This window comes from Piliocolobus tephrosceles, chromosome 4 (genome assembly GCF_002776525.5).
Source record: "Piliocolobus tephrosceles isolate RC106 chromosome 4, ASM277652v3, whole genome shotgun sequence".
NCBI lineage: Eukaryota > Metazoa > Chordata > Mammalia > Primates > Cercopithecidae > Piliocolobus > Piliocolobus tephrosceles.
The window spans coordinates 80,864,258-80,877,589 of NC_045437.1; the positions used below are offsets into that span (position 1 = coordinate 80,864,258).

General features: G+C 34.2%; 1 protein-coding gene across 2 annotated transcripts in view; it reads right to left on the reverse strand.

Moving 5' to 3' along the window:
• Nucleotides 1–13,332, reverse strand: part of EDIL3 (EGF like repeats and discoidin domains 3) — a 458,360-nt gene that overhangs the window by 171,698 nt on the left and 273,330 nt on the right. The gene's annotated exons all lie outside the window — the stretch shown is intronic.

Below are 13,332 nucleotides of genomic sequence, written 5' to 3' on the forward strand. Positions count from 1 at the left end.
TCAGTAAATCAAGATATTAAAATACTTATTAGCACTTTAGTTCCAAATTCACAATTCTACATATTGGGATTCTGCACGTATATCTTTAAATTTGCAACTGAGAAACTTACGAAAATTTTCCAATGAAATTTTAAAATACTAAGATTAAAGCACATAATGCTCAAACGATATGTTCTCAGATACCAAATGTGTTTAGTTTTTCAAATTAGATATGGAGGGAAATCCATCTTTAAAAATTACATATATATTTGTATTATATATAAAATTATATATAAATTCTTAATTGCTTTATAAAATTTCAGCAGAAGGTACATTTCTTTTAAATTCAGTTTTGAAAATTCAGAATAAGTAGGGATATGATACAATGAAAAGATTTTCTTAATTTCATTAACATTTCATATACTATACTGAATATTTTGCCAACTTAAATTTGTATAACATATATGATAACTGTATTATAAAAATATACTACAATAATTTCTCAGAATTTCTGAAAATAAGAAAAAAGTTCATTGCCACTATTAAATATCAGTATATGCACGTCAACTTGATTGGTGATTATGACCAAGTACATTTTAGATTTTAATTATTATCAAAATCCAGCAGTTGTCAGTAATTAAATGTTCACACTTAGATTGAGGTTGAAAATACGAAAAAAATTAGCAGCCGAATTATAATATTTTTGAAAGTTAGGAAGATATTTCTCATTGTTAACCATGCTTTTAATTGTCATAAACATGCTTCTTTTTCTATTCCGTGCTCAGATAGTAAGTAGCTCTGACGACTTTCAAATTTTCAAATTTTTTTATAAAGAAGATAAAAATATATGGATGAGTAATTATCTTCATCAGACTGCATTAGTAAAGACAACAATACAGTATAAATTGCATCTTTGCCATTGACAAAAAATTACTTGGTATGATAAATTTAGATAATAAGATCTTTCTTTAACATGTAATTAAGACTGTTTAGCACTTTATGAAGGTATACTATATCACTTTAGAATCATTAAATTAAGAAGCCATTCATTAGTAGAACTGAAGTCTTAAGAGCTGCAGATAATAATCTGGTTTTCATATTCCCAAAAACTTAACATTAAAAGTTCAGATATTAAATCTTTGGACCCTTATTTTGCTTTCCATTTTAAACTTCAAGATCTTTACACACTTCATAAATGTACTAAGAAACTTTCATGATGACACTGTGATTTTAATAATGGCAGGAGCCTAGCTTTTTAATAATATTGTCATCAAAGGGGTCTCAAGCATCTTGTCCTTGGTTTGTAAAATGTTTGGATGGAAAAATGAAGCAGGAAGGGAGATCTTTTATTGCAGGCCATTTATTGTAGGCCAGTAAGTAGACTAGCAGAGCTAGAGAGCCAGAATTGATTAATGAGCTATAGGACAGACTTAAAAATAACTCTGTGCCATTTAGTCGCATACCTCTTAAGACCTTATGCTGAATTAGATATCTTCACAGAATTTGTAACTATTTTAAAACAGAGAGTACATCTCAAATCACAATATCCTATAATTCTACTTCGTTGGTTAATCTATCAACCTCCTTTTAGTAGCTAACATATCAGGAAACTCATTGGCTCTGAACTGTTGTATTATCATATAAGCCAAATACCAATGAGCGATTTTGAAAATATATATGCGCAACTCACTCTGCCATAAGGCTCCCAGTCTTTGCTATGCCCTTTAGTCCTGCATATTAATTCTTTCAAAAAAACATAATTCAGGCTGGGCACAGTGGCTTATGTCTGTAATCCCAGCACTTTGGGAGACTGAGGCAGGCGGATCACCTGAGATCAGGAGTTTGAGACCAGACTGACCAACATGGTGAAACCCTGTCTCTACTGAAAATACAAAAATTACCTGGGCGTGGCAGCATGTGCCTGTAGTCCCAGCTACCTGGGAGGCTGGGGGGCTGGAGAATCGCTGGAAGCCGGAGGCAGAGGTTGCAGTGAGCTGAGATGGCACCACTGCACTCTGGTCTGGGTAACAGAGTGAGACTTAATCTCAAAAAACAAAACAAAACAAAAAAAGCAAAACAAAAAACCCCCCACAATTCAAATAATATATATTGACATGATATATTTATTTAGGGCTATATCTTATACAAAGTATTTTTGCATGACCTATCTCATTGCCATGATGTCAAATGTACAAGTATTACCAGTCCTTAATTCTATATTGTTGCTTTAAACAAACAAACAAACAGAAATATCCCCCCAAAACCCAATTTCCAACATTTGCATACCATACTCTGTCACTTATATATATTCAAAAAAGGCCACCGAAAGAAGCATGACTGTGATGGCGGTTCTTGAGTGAAGTGTGAGTCTGTGAGTTGTCAAGGTACTGCTTTGAGTTTCTGATTCTGCATTTTCCTACTTTTTAAAATTGGGGTTATGATGACACTTAATTTATCAGTTGTGTAGAAGATAATAAAAGCTTTGCTTTTGGAACTATAAATTGCTGAAAAAATAATGAGCTTGGTTCTGTAATGTCATTTGCATGCTTCTCTTTAGAGGACCTCAATTGAGGTAATCCTGCCTTTTTAGCCCCTTTCTAGTAGGAGCTAAGTATGTCTCACTGTTACATCCTTAGATGCTCACGGTGGCTTGTACACAGGAAAAGCCCAATAAATATGCACTGAACGTTATTATTGGGGGCTTTTTTAATCCTAAACAGTAAAGTAATAAGCAAATCCAAGCCTGAGATTTATTTCACTCTGCAAAGTTATCACAACAGCAGATTTTCTTAACTAATCTCCACAATCAAATGGATGTCATCACAATAAAAGGTTCAAAATCCAATTTCCTTTTGCCTGTGCTATCCACTTCGCCAATATTCTATTAAATTCAACAGTCATAAAACCCAGTGAAGGAATTACAATTCAGAATGCAAATGATTATACACCTAAGATTAAGTGACCTGAAATAATTAATAACAAGATACTTAAAAAGAAAGATAATATGAAAATATACATTGCTTTTACTATCAACAAATGATAGAAGATATATGAAATGATATTTGATGAAGTAATTAATGTCAGATGAGAACGCTGCAGTTTGAAAAGTCTACCTACATGTGTTTTCTCATATAATCTTTGAAATTCTTTGAAATAATATTTCAAGAAAAAAATGTTATCAGACTTATTTCATGAATTAGAAAAATTGTGAGGAGGGAAGTTAAGCCTGCAAAAGATGACTCTGTAATTTAATGTGGAGAGTTCAGTAATTCTTCAAAATTTGACTCAGATCTTTTCCTTCTGCTATATTATGTGAGGCATACATACTTCCACATCCTAGGGAAGGCAACAGGAACATTAACATAGAATGAACATACAAGATATCACTAGTAACATTCAGGATGTAACAGAGCTTTCACAAGTTGGGATCCACTGTAACAGTACATGACAGTGTATGGCACTGATATGGTATGTCTCTGTGTCCCCAGCTAACTTTCATGTTGAATTGTAATCCATAGTCTTGGGGGAGGGACCTGGTGGGAGGTGACTGGATCATGGGGACGGCTTCCTCTTTGATGTTCTCATAATGGTGAGTGAGTTCTCACGAGATCTGGTGGTTTAAAAGTGTGTGGCACATCTCTTTTCACACTCTCTCCTGCTGCCATGGGAAGACATACTTGCTTCCCCTTTGCCCTTCCCCCATGATTGTAAGTTTCCTGAGGCCTTCCAGTCATGCTTCCTATACAGCTTGCAGAATGGTGAGTCAGTTAAACTACTTTCTTCATAAATGACCCAGCCTCAGGTAGTTCTTTATAACAATGTGTGAATGAACCAATACAGGCATTCAGTCACAGAATTAAATACCTAGAGTTTAGAGTGGTGTGTGTCTCCTACAAATAAAATACGATAAATACAAATAAAATGCTACCATATTACCTGCCATTTGTATTGTTTATTTACCTTTCATATTTATTTTTTAGAAGTAATTCCCTCCACAAATATTTATTTAATGTTCACTAAAATTGAAGCTTGCTGTGAGGAATATAATCTTTACCTACAAAGGGGTTCTCTATCTTGCGGGAAAACAGATGGGCACACATAGACATTTGGATGAGTTGTGGACCAGGGAAGTACTGGACGTGGTTTGAGCATAGAAGCAGATTTTCACATCTCAATCTAAAATTAGCCTGATACCATCACTGGCCTATATTCCACTTATCTAATATGGATAGGTTAATTCCATTCTTATTAATTTATTGACCTCTAAGTATATGCTCATCCATCCATCACTCCATCTGTTCATTTAATTCAGTTTTGAAAATATGTGTTTTTTGAAGCCCTTCTACATATTAGGCACTTTTCTAGGTAGTGGTGACAAAGGGATAAATAAGGCAGAAAAGGTCTCTGCTCTTAAAAGATTCATACTCCAGTGGAGAGACAAATAATAAACAAACACTTAAACAAGAAAATACCATTAAGTGGTATGTGCTATGAAGGAAAAAAGAAGAGTGAATCAAGTGTGGATGTCAGGTGATCAGAGATGGTCTTTCTGAGAGGCTACACCAAGTCTGATCTCTGAATGGGAAGAAGGAGCTGACTATGTTTACAGTACTGGTTTCCTGAAGGGGCTTCAGTGTAATGGGGAGACACATAGAAATAAGAACACTTTTATGTAATATGGCAGATGTTGTGATGGTGAATGCAGAAGATTCAGTGGGAGAAGAAAAAAGGGAATAACAACCTAGCGTGGGACTCTGGAAATGATTCCTGGAAAAGAATAGGAGCTTGCATAGTGGAGAGAGGAGACAGGAGAGACACAGGCAGGAAACAGGCTGCTCTGATGAGGGAATTAGAGGCAGGTCAGTATCACGAGATCAAGATGGGTTGTGGGGGAATGGTTAAGAGATGAAGTACAGAAGTAGAAAAATACTAGATTATTTTGCGGAAGACTGCGATGATAGAATTTGGTTCTGTTAGTGATGGGGAGTTTTTGAAGGACTCTATGACCACATTTTCATTTAATTTAGATCATTCCCACTGTGCCATAAACAGTAGATTTAAGAGGGGACAAAACTATGTCCAAAGAGTGAGCTACTACAGTTGTCCATGTGAAAAATAATGCAGACCTGAAAGAGGTGTGGAGAAGAGGAAGAGTTTAGAAATATATAAGAGGTAGGCAGAACTAGCAATGATTAGATGCAAGGTAGAGGAGAGAAATGGAGTGTGTGAGTTTCAAAGGCTCCAGAGAGCAAACATAGGTGTTTCCTTTCATTGAGATTGGCCATGTTTCACAAATAACACCACTGGACCAAATTCCTCTCTTAAAATTTATCAAAAATCATTCTTGCTGTTGGATTGAACGTGGGAGGATCTGCTTGTCTTGGCTTCCTTCTCTTGCTATACTGATTTTGGTGGGCTACTCTCAACATCTCTCATATCAACCAGGCTGCAGGGACAGGATTGAGATGTGAAAATCTGCTTCTATGCACAAACCACGTCCAGTACTTCCCTGGTCCACAACTCATCCATATGTCTATGTGTGCCCATCTGTTTTCCCACAAGATAGAGAACCCGTTTGTAGGTAAAGATTATACTCCTCACAGTATCTAGCAGCAAGCTTCAATTTTAGTGAACATTTAATAAATATTTGTGGAGGGAATTACTTCTAAAAAATAAATATGAAGGGTAAATAAACAATACAAATGGCAGGTAATATGGTAGCGTTTTATTTGTACACTTCATTTTTAATTAAAAATCATTTACACTTACATGCTCTCAAAGGTACACAGATATAGAGGCCTTCTTTAGAAATTGTTTATATGCTGAGTAAAGAAGAGCACTTGTTTATTAGTTTAAAAAAAATGTAACTGGTAGTGGTCTGAGTCTCTTCTCTTTCAAATCGCTGCCACACAGCATTACCAGGTATTTCTGAAATTCCCCATTGTTACCTCTAGAGAGGGCATAGTGGCAATTCGATCAATGCTGAATACAAAAATAGAATATGGTAGTAGAATATGGTAGTCTGCATTTCCTGGCTGGAAGATCTGTGTTTATGCATCCTTGGTATTGTGCCTGCTTTTGTCAGGTACAACAATAATCCTAAATTAATGAGTCCATTCAACATTGGCTACCAGAGGATTTCAGGCATCTTTTACATAGTCATTTAAAATAACTATATTGCCTGAATTGTCTGAGTAGACTGGAAATGCCTTCTGACCTGACACCCTGCTGTTCAGACTAATACTGAGCAAGTGAGTCACCTGGCAGATTTAGCAGGAGCAGCTGGGCTAGCTGGGGCCAAACTTCAAGTGCCTCCCCAGAGCTACTTTTCTGCTTTGGCCAAGTGGGATGTGAATAAAACAGCTTCAAAGTGGAGTCCTTCTCACTCTGCAAACTCATTCTCTGGAGTGAGGCAAAGAATGGCTTCTGCATTTTATTGATCTTGCAGCTGACAAGTAAGCAGTGCCTCAAGATGTCTCACATCTTGTTCCTAAGTGTGCTGATTAAGCCTTTCAAATAAGTGAGATGCACAGCTGAATCCATAACAGGAATGTACTGCTTTCATTTGTTCTATCTCAATATCCAGACATCTTCAGAATGAAAGGATTTCAAATTAAAGCCATGTAAGAAACAAATCTCCTTTAAACATCTCCAGTTCTCCCTTTCTCCAAGCATCTCATCTTATACGAGTGAGTCCTCTGCTGTGCTTAGTATAGTGTGACAATTGTGCTGAATGCAAGCACTGGTGAATGGATTAGTGATGACCTCCAGTACTGCAGAAATTAATGCTGATTCAAATATAAGCTTTCCTCTGTGCCACTTGGACCACAGCCTTTCTTTTATTCCTAGTATTTGTTTTATTTTAGAGTTGTCTCGAGACCAGGCTTTAATTGGTGTGGGAGGGATCAAGGTCACTCTTTCTCACGCTGTGAACTGAGGGTTAATAGGAACCCTAAACTTTTGTTTGTTTGTATTTTTTTTGTTTTTGTTTTTTAATGAGTCTTGTCAGCTAAGCCCCCCATGCATTTGATTTCATTTCTCTCAAGGCTATCATTTTTCTGGTGTGTTAGAAGTTGTATCAGAAGAAAGAGGACAATGGATGGAGTGAAGATGGAAAGCTTAAGAAAGGGTGATTCAGGAACAGGGCCTGAATATTCCAGTTCAGGTGTAGGAGATGGGGAAATGGCCAAAAAGTTTCCCGGATACAGAGGGAGAATGTGAAGGTGAACATGCACCACACAGCCTTAGCTTCACTTACTCATTCCCAGATTCCTGCAGAGCACCCCTTGGGTGTCAGCCTCTGGTCATGACACTGAGAATAATCATCGTCAAAGGAATGAGAATGAAAATTCCACTTGCTGATGTTAGTCTCTCTCCACACTGAGCGATTGCGTCTTTGTATCAGGGTATAAACATTACATACAGTCACAGTAACCTTCCTTAGGAAAACCAGTAATTAAGAAATATTCAATATTGTTTTCAAAAATTACTTAAACTTACTTGGATTCCATATAAAATGCATGTGTACTTTAAAGAAAAGGCTGTTTCTTCCTATCAGATGGGCAGCATAGCTTAGATAAATGCTAATTTTCCTCACAATTGTGAATACTGTGATTCTGTGATATTTTGCTGGGAAAACACTCTCTCAATTTTATTAGGACCTGTATTCTATTATTTTCCATATTGAAAGCTCAGAAGGTGTCCAGGTTAAATGTTAAATGAAGAGGAACAGCAATTTGTGCTTTTTTTTTCCTCTGAGATAATACGCTTCTTACAGGTAGAGACGATGCCTTTTGCATTATTTAGGTTTTCAAAGCACTTAGCACAGTGCTTACAAATGGGCAGTTCTCAATATTATGGGTTAAAGTAAACTAAAACAAATCATTGCTTTTTGGAATTACTTTTCTTTCTTTTCTGAAGGTGGATTAGTCCTCTGAATGTAGATATTATCACTATAAGGATTCAACATACTGGGAGGGTGTTAAAATCAGAAATGCTTTCTTCACTGGCAGGCTTAAAAATATATAAGCATCAGCTCTTGGAGGTAGGGAAAATACTATGTTTGGAATGAAAACCACATTTATAAAGTCACAAATGCAATTATCAGCCATCTAGCTATTTCCTTCAAAATGTGGCTATGTTTTCTTCACACTGTGTGTTATCTCAAGCCAATTATGATATATTATCAGTTTAAATTAATTGTTTTCAATTCAGGAAAAATGAAGCCCATGAATAAACTAAACTATAATAAAAAATTGTCTATTAATATTTCTCAAACTGATTTGTGAGCATATTGATGCAGAATAATGGTTATTATTTATATAGTAGAGCCTATGAACTCTAGCATTCAAAGGCCAAAATTCTTATTGAGATAATTCACAAAAGTTGACAAAATCTAAGATGATTATCCTCTTATCACAGTAAACAGTTCTGCTGTAGGACAACAGAAAAGTTCACGGTAGTTTGCTTAAGATGCATTCTTTTAAAATGGAAGAGTATTTGGATTTTTCAAGTGGTAAAAACTATGTGGATTGATGAGACATTTGTCTGTAAACTCAAAAGCCTGAAATTCAAAAACCTGTAGCTGTACACCTGTTCTTGCTTTCTGACAAAACATATATCTACATAGGAGAGAGCTAAGAAGGGCATAATGTTAAGATTAAAATGCTAAAAGAGGGACTGAGTTGCTTGAAGAAACATGAGTCAAATACAAAATGTAAATATTCAAACAGTGTTGTGTAGAAGACAGATTCCCATGCTTTTAAGTTATTTATATGTGTTAAGAATTTTTGGTAAATGCACATCAAGCTAAGTGCCCTAAGGCCTTTGATGTTTGGTTATAAAACAATATTACTGCTATGTCAGGCACTGATTTTTATTTGAGAGATAAATCATAGTTCCAAACCCAGTTACCAGCTATATCTAGTTATTTCGTTTTCTGTAAAATGTAGTTATCTTTTCTTCACACTGGATGTTAATTTAGGTCAAGTATGAAATCTTAGTGTTCCAGAGGTCAAAAAAAAAAAAAAAAAATCTAAGAGATAAAACAGGAGGCCATTGCAGGTTCTTTCATTGCAAAGAAAGACATACTGAGCTTTCTCTAATACCAGTACACTTTGAAAAGTTGTGGAAGAAATTACAGAGAGCAAAATGGAGCCTAGGAAAGTATAATAGATGATTTGTTCATTTGAATTCTACAGACATCTATATTATGCATTTACTTTTAAAAATGTAAGAACATATTTTTCATTTAGAAGATAATAGGTCATACCTGCATAACCAGAGAAGTAATAGGATTGGGTCAGGGACCTAAACATTCCTGCAATTAATTTCCAAGTCTGCTCTCAAAGTCACAACCTCAGCTGTGCTGTGTTTCCTCTTTCCAAATTAAAAAAATAAATTGCCAGCATTTCCAGTATAAAATTGAAATAGAGGATGAATTCTTGATAATATGCATTTACTAATTGAAACTTCCTACAAATAAAATTGACACAAGTGTTTTAAATATTGTATTTACAGTGGCTTTGGTAATCCTGAAAGGAATAATTCAACATAGAACTTAAAACATAACAAATGTAAAGCTACTAAAACAAAGGATGCTTTACCAGTCTTAGAATATCTAGAAGGATTTAATCGAGTAACAATTTTATTATAAACCTGTTGAAGCTGAGCCAGCTTTTCATACATTATCTCTTATTCAATAGAGATTCATGCTGGATGTGTTTTATCATGTAATGAATATTGATCAGCCTACTGAAATAGGAAAGTTGACTTCTGTTTCTTTTCAAATTTATTGCATGTAACAACAAAGTATATGCTGACATTATGTAGTATCGGGGTTAAATGCTTATTTTTGTTGAACAATATTTGTAGTAAAAACAATATACAGAATTTGCTAATACTACCCAATAATGCATACATACATACATTTTAGACAAGTAAAACTATTTAAAAATATTAAATCTAGATTTAAATCTTTAGCTGCTGAAATGGGTATGGAATATCAGTAGTGTTCAACAAAATATCAATAATGGGATAAATTAGCATTTTCTAAAATGTTGCAGTAGAATACGTTATTGCTATAGAGTTTGGCCTAGTGATTAAGTAAATAAATATACTTCTTATAAACATATTAAAAAGTATGACAAATACAAAGTTTTAAATAATCCTTTGCTTGTCCATTATGAAGCAGTAAATTTTGAAAAAAAAATAGCCAAAAGTAGAATTACCTGCTTCCCTTAAGCTTTTAAAGAAAAAAGGACTTAATATTTTTTATTTTTTCATTTTGGCTTTATAAAAAAGACCAATTTCTCTAGAAATTTTCATTCTACAAATGTTGGCTAGGTCACCACTCTAGTATGTTAATTAATGGGATGAACCAGGAACTAGGTAGAGACTATAAAGTCACAAACATAAAATGATGCATACTCATTATCACAAAATGAAAATAACAGAATTAATTTCATTTCTAAAAAATTCTGTACAAATGAGAACAGTGACTGGATTTTCTTAGAAATCATTCTTTTTAGTCCAGTGCTTCAAAAACCAGTAAATGGATATTTTTTAACTTAATAGTCTTATAGATACAGCAGGATATAGTTATTCTTTTAATATAAAGGGAAGATCAATTGCATAAAAATACACAAAGCAAACCAGAAATGTAAATTTTACCTTACATTAGTAAGAAAGTATCTCATTAGTTTAACATATTTCTTTAATTACTAAAATCCTCTTAAACTACAAAAAAAAAAAAAAAAAAAAGGAAAGATTGTGTGAGTGAGCTAAAAATTGCTCAGGCAAGGGGTTATGATAATATATCCTTAGTGCTTTCATATTTTGAAAAGTTATCAGCTCAGCTAACTAAAGCTGCATAGATAAAAAGATAAAAAGAAAACAGAATCACTCAGTTTATATTTATAGATTAATTAGATTAATTTATAGGTGTACAACTTCATCAGATCATACAATTTACAAATGCAGGTAATTTAATTGGGAAATAACAATGGTAACAAGCATAGTGTAGTGGTAATTTATAATATACACAAAGCACCTTACTGAGTCTTCACAAACTTTCTATTATATCAGTTTATCAAAACTGTCCCTCATTGCAATTTTGGTTAAGGACATGAAGGCAAATACAGGTACAAAAATCTCTATTCTGAACAGAACCCTAAAGAAAAAGTGTGTCCTACTTCATGGAAGCACTCCAGAAAGTTTTGAGTTGGAATTTCTACCCCACCACTTAACAGCTATGTGGCTTTGGGGAAATTGTTTAATCTTTCAGCAGCTCCAGATTAATCCAGTGGTGTACACATTTTGATGCACATTAGGATTACATAGGAAGCTTTTAAAAATTCCAATGCCAGGTCACATCTCATACAGTACCAATTAAATTAGAATGCCTTGGGGTACGAGCCAGACATACATATTTTTAAAGTTCACAGTGATACCAATATACAGCAAAGTATGGGAACTGTGCTGGTTAACCATGTGTATTCCAGGGAGAGTAACACTCATCTTATGGGTTTGTTTCATAAGTTTGAAATAATACATGGTTAGCACATAGTAAAATATATGGCAACAAATATGCCTTCAGTAAATGGTAGCTTTTACATTGTTGTTGTTTTACTGTAATAAAACAAAAATAAGAGATTAAAAAGTCATAGTTGGAGGAGACTGACCTCTTTTACTACCTGGAGACACATGTTTTAAACATATGCTACCAGTTCAGCCATGTTTTACATGCATTCAGTTTTTTTTCACAGAAATAAAAATGGAGTAGAACATCTACTCCCATTTTCCATGCAAAATTTTATTCAATAATTGAATACAAACATAAGCACAATTATTAATCATGCGCTGTTACTGAAAATGATTCAAATTATCATGCCACTTGGCATCTCCTTAATACCATATTTATCATCAGATATTTCTGTCATCAAAGCATTTAAATTGTCAGATAAAAATCTTTTCCTGGGGGAAATATAAACTATGGCTTCTTGTAATTAATGGAAAAGAAATGATTCCCCACAGTATATTGCCAGACTCATTGGAAATAAAAATAACTAATTAAATCATCTTAGTTTAAAATAGGTCAGGCTCTGTCAAGCACTTTTCTTCATTGTGGCGCAAAATGAGGATGTCCTATGGAAAACTTTCATATTAACACTTTGATAAATCAGATTACAACTCTGAAAAGCACTTTTATAATCGAGTTTTTTTCCCCCAATTTAATATCTGAGTAATCTTATCTTTAGGATAAACGGAGATAAAGTTTTACCTGCTGGCAGTTTTGTTGGAGCAATCAAAGAAATCTGATTTCCTGAAGTCCACAAATGAGAGTAAAGTAACAAACCATTTCCCCCAAAATTGAAGAATACCTGATTTCTGTGTCTTCGGCATATCCTTTTTTTGTTTGTTTGTTTCATCATGACTTATATTTCCAATCAGTTTGAGAAGAATGTTAATATTAATTGTTTCCAATTTCTAAGGACGTAAAGGGGATATCTTGGGAAAAAAATTCACAAAATGCCCCATGGTACCCAGCCAACTCTTTTCATAATCTGTTTTTGAGATTAAAAAAAAAAAAAAAAAAAAACTATGCATAACTATTGGTTTCTTATGAAGTAACATACTTTTTTCAGAAAAAAAGTGTGGTAAATTCAGGGATTGCACACCTTTGCACAAGAGTTGTCAAAAGCACATGATAAAAAATTTCAGGTGGTCCAATAAAATATTCTGGCTTTTTTTGTTTTATTTATAGGAGTGTGGCTTATATTTTGATACAGAAGTCAAGTGGGTGGCAATATCCACTTAAAATCTAAAGAACTGAGTGATTATTCTTACTATATTTGCATCTTCCTTCTCCAGTCATCAACCTCAGCATTGCCTAGCACTTGGCTGACTAGTGGTTGAAGAGGAGATAGATGGAAGGAAGCTTGATAAAATACTACTTTAAATATTTTATCATTTTTATAAAGATTGTTAATGTAACACCTGGAGTTTAGGACTCTTGTTTCCTTACTCCTTCAGATGACACAGATGCCATGGCACGAAAATCATCTAAAAAGAGCAATTTTTCCATTGTCATTATTAATTACTTGTCCATGACTAAAAATTCCCTTTTATAAATAAAATTAGAAACTCCTAACCTTCCTTTCTATTAGTTTTGTTCTTAGGTATATCCAAATGTCATCCTGACTGGAAGACAGCATTTTGAAAGTGTATCAGTAGCATTAGAAAACAAAGATAGTTTAAGCACATGAAACCAAAGGAAAATGTCCTTATACAGGTCTCTTTTTCATGAAGACATGGGTCGAGTATGATCTTTTTAAGGTTTGACTGCACACTGTG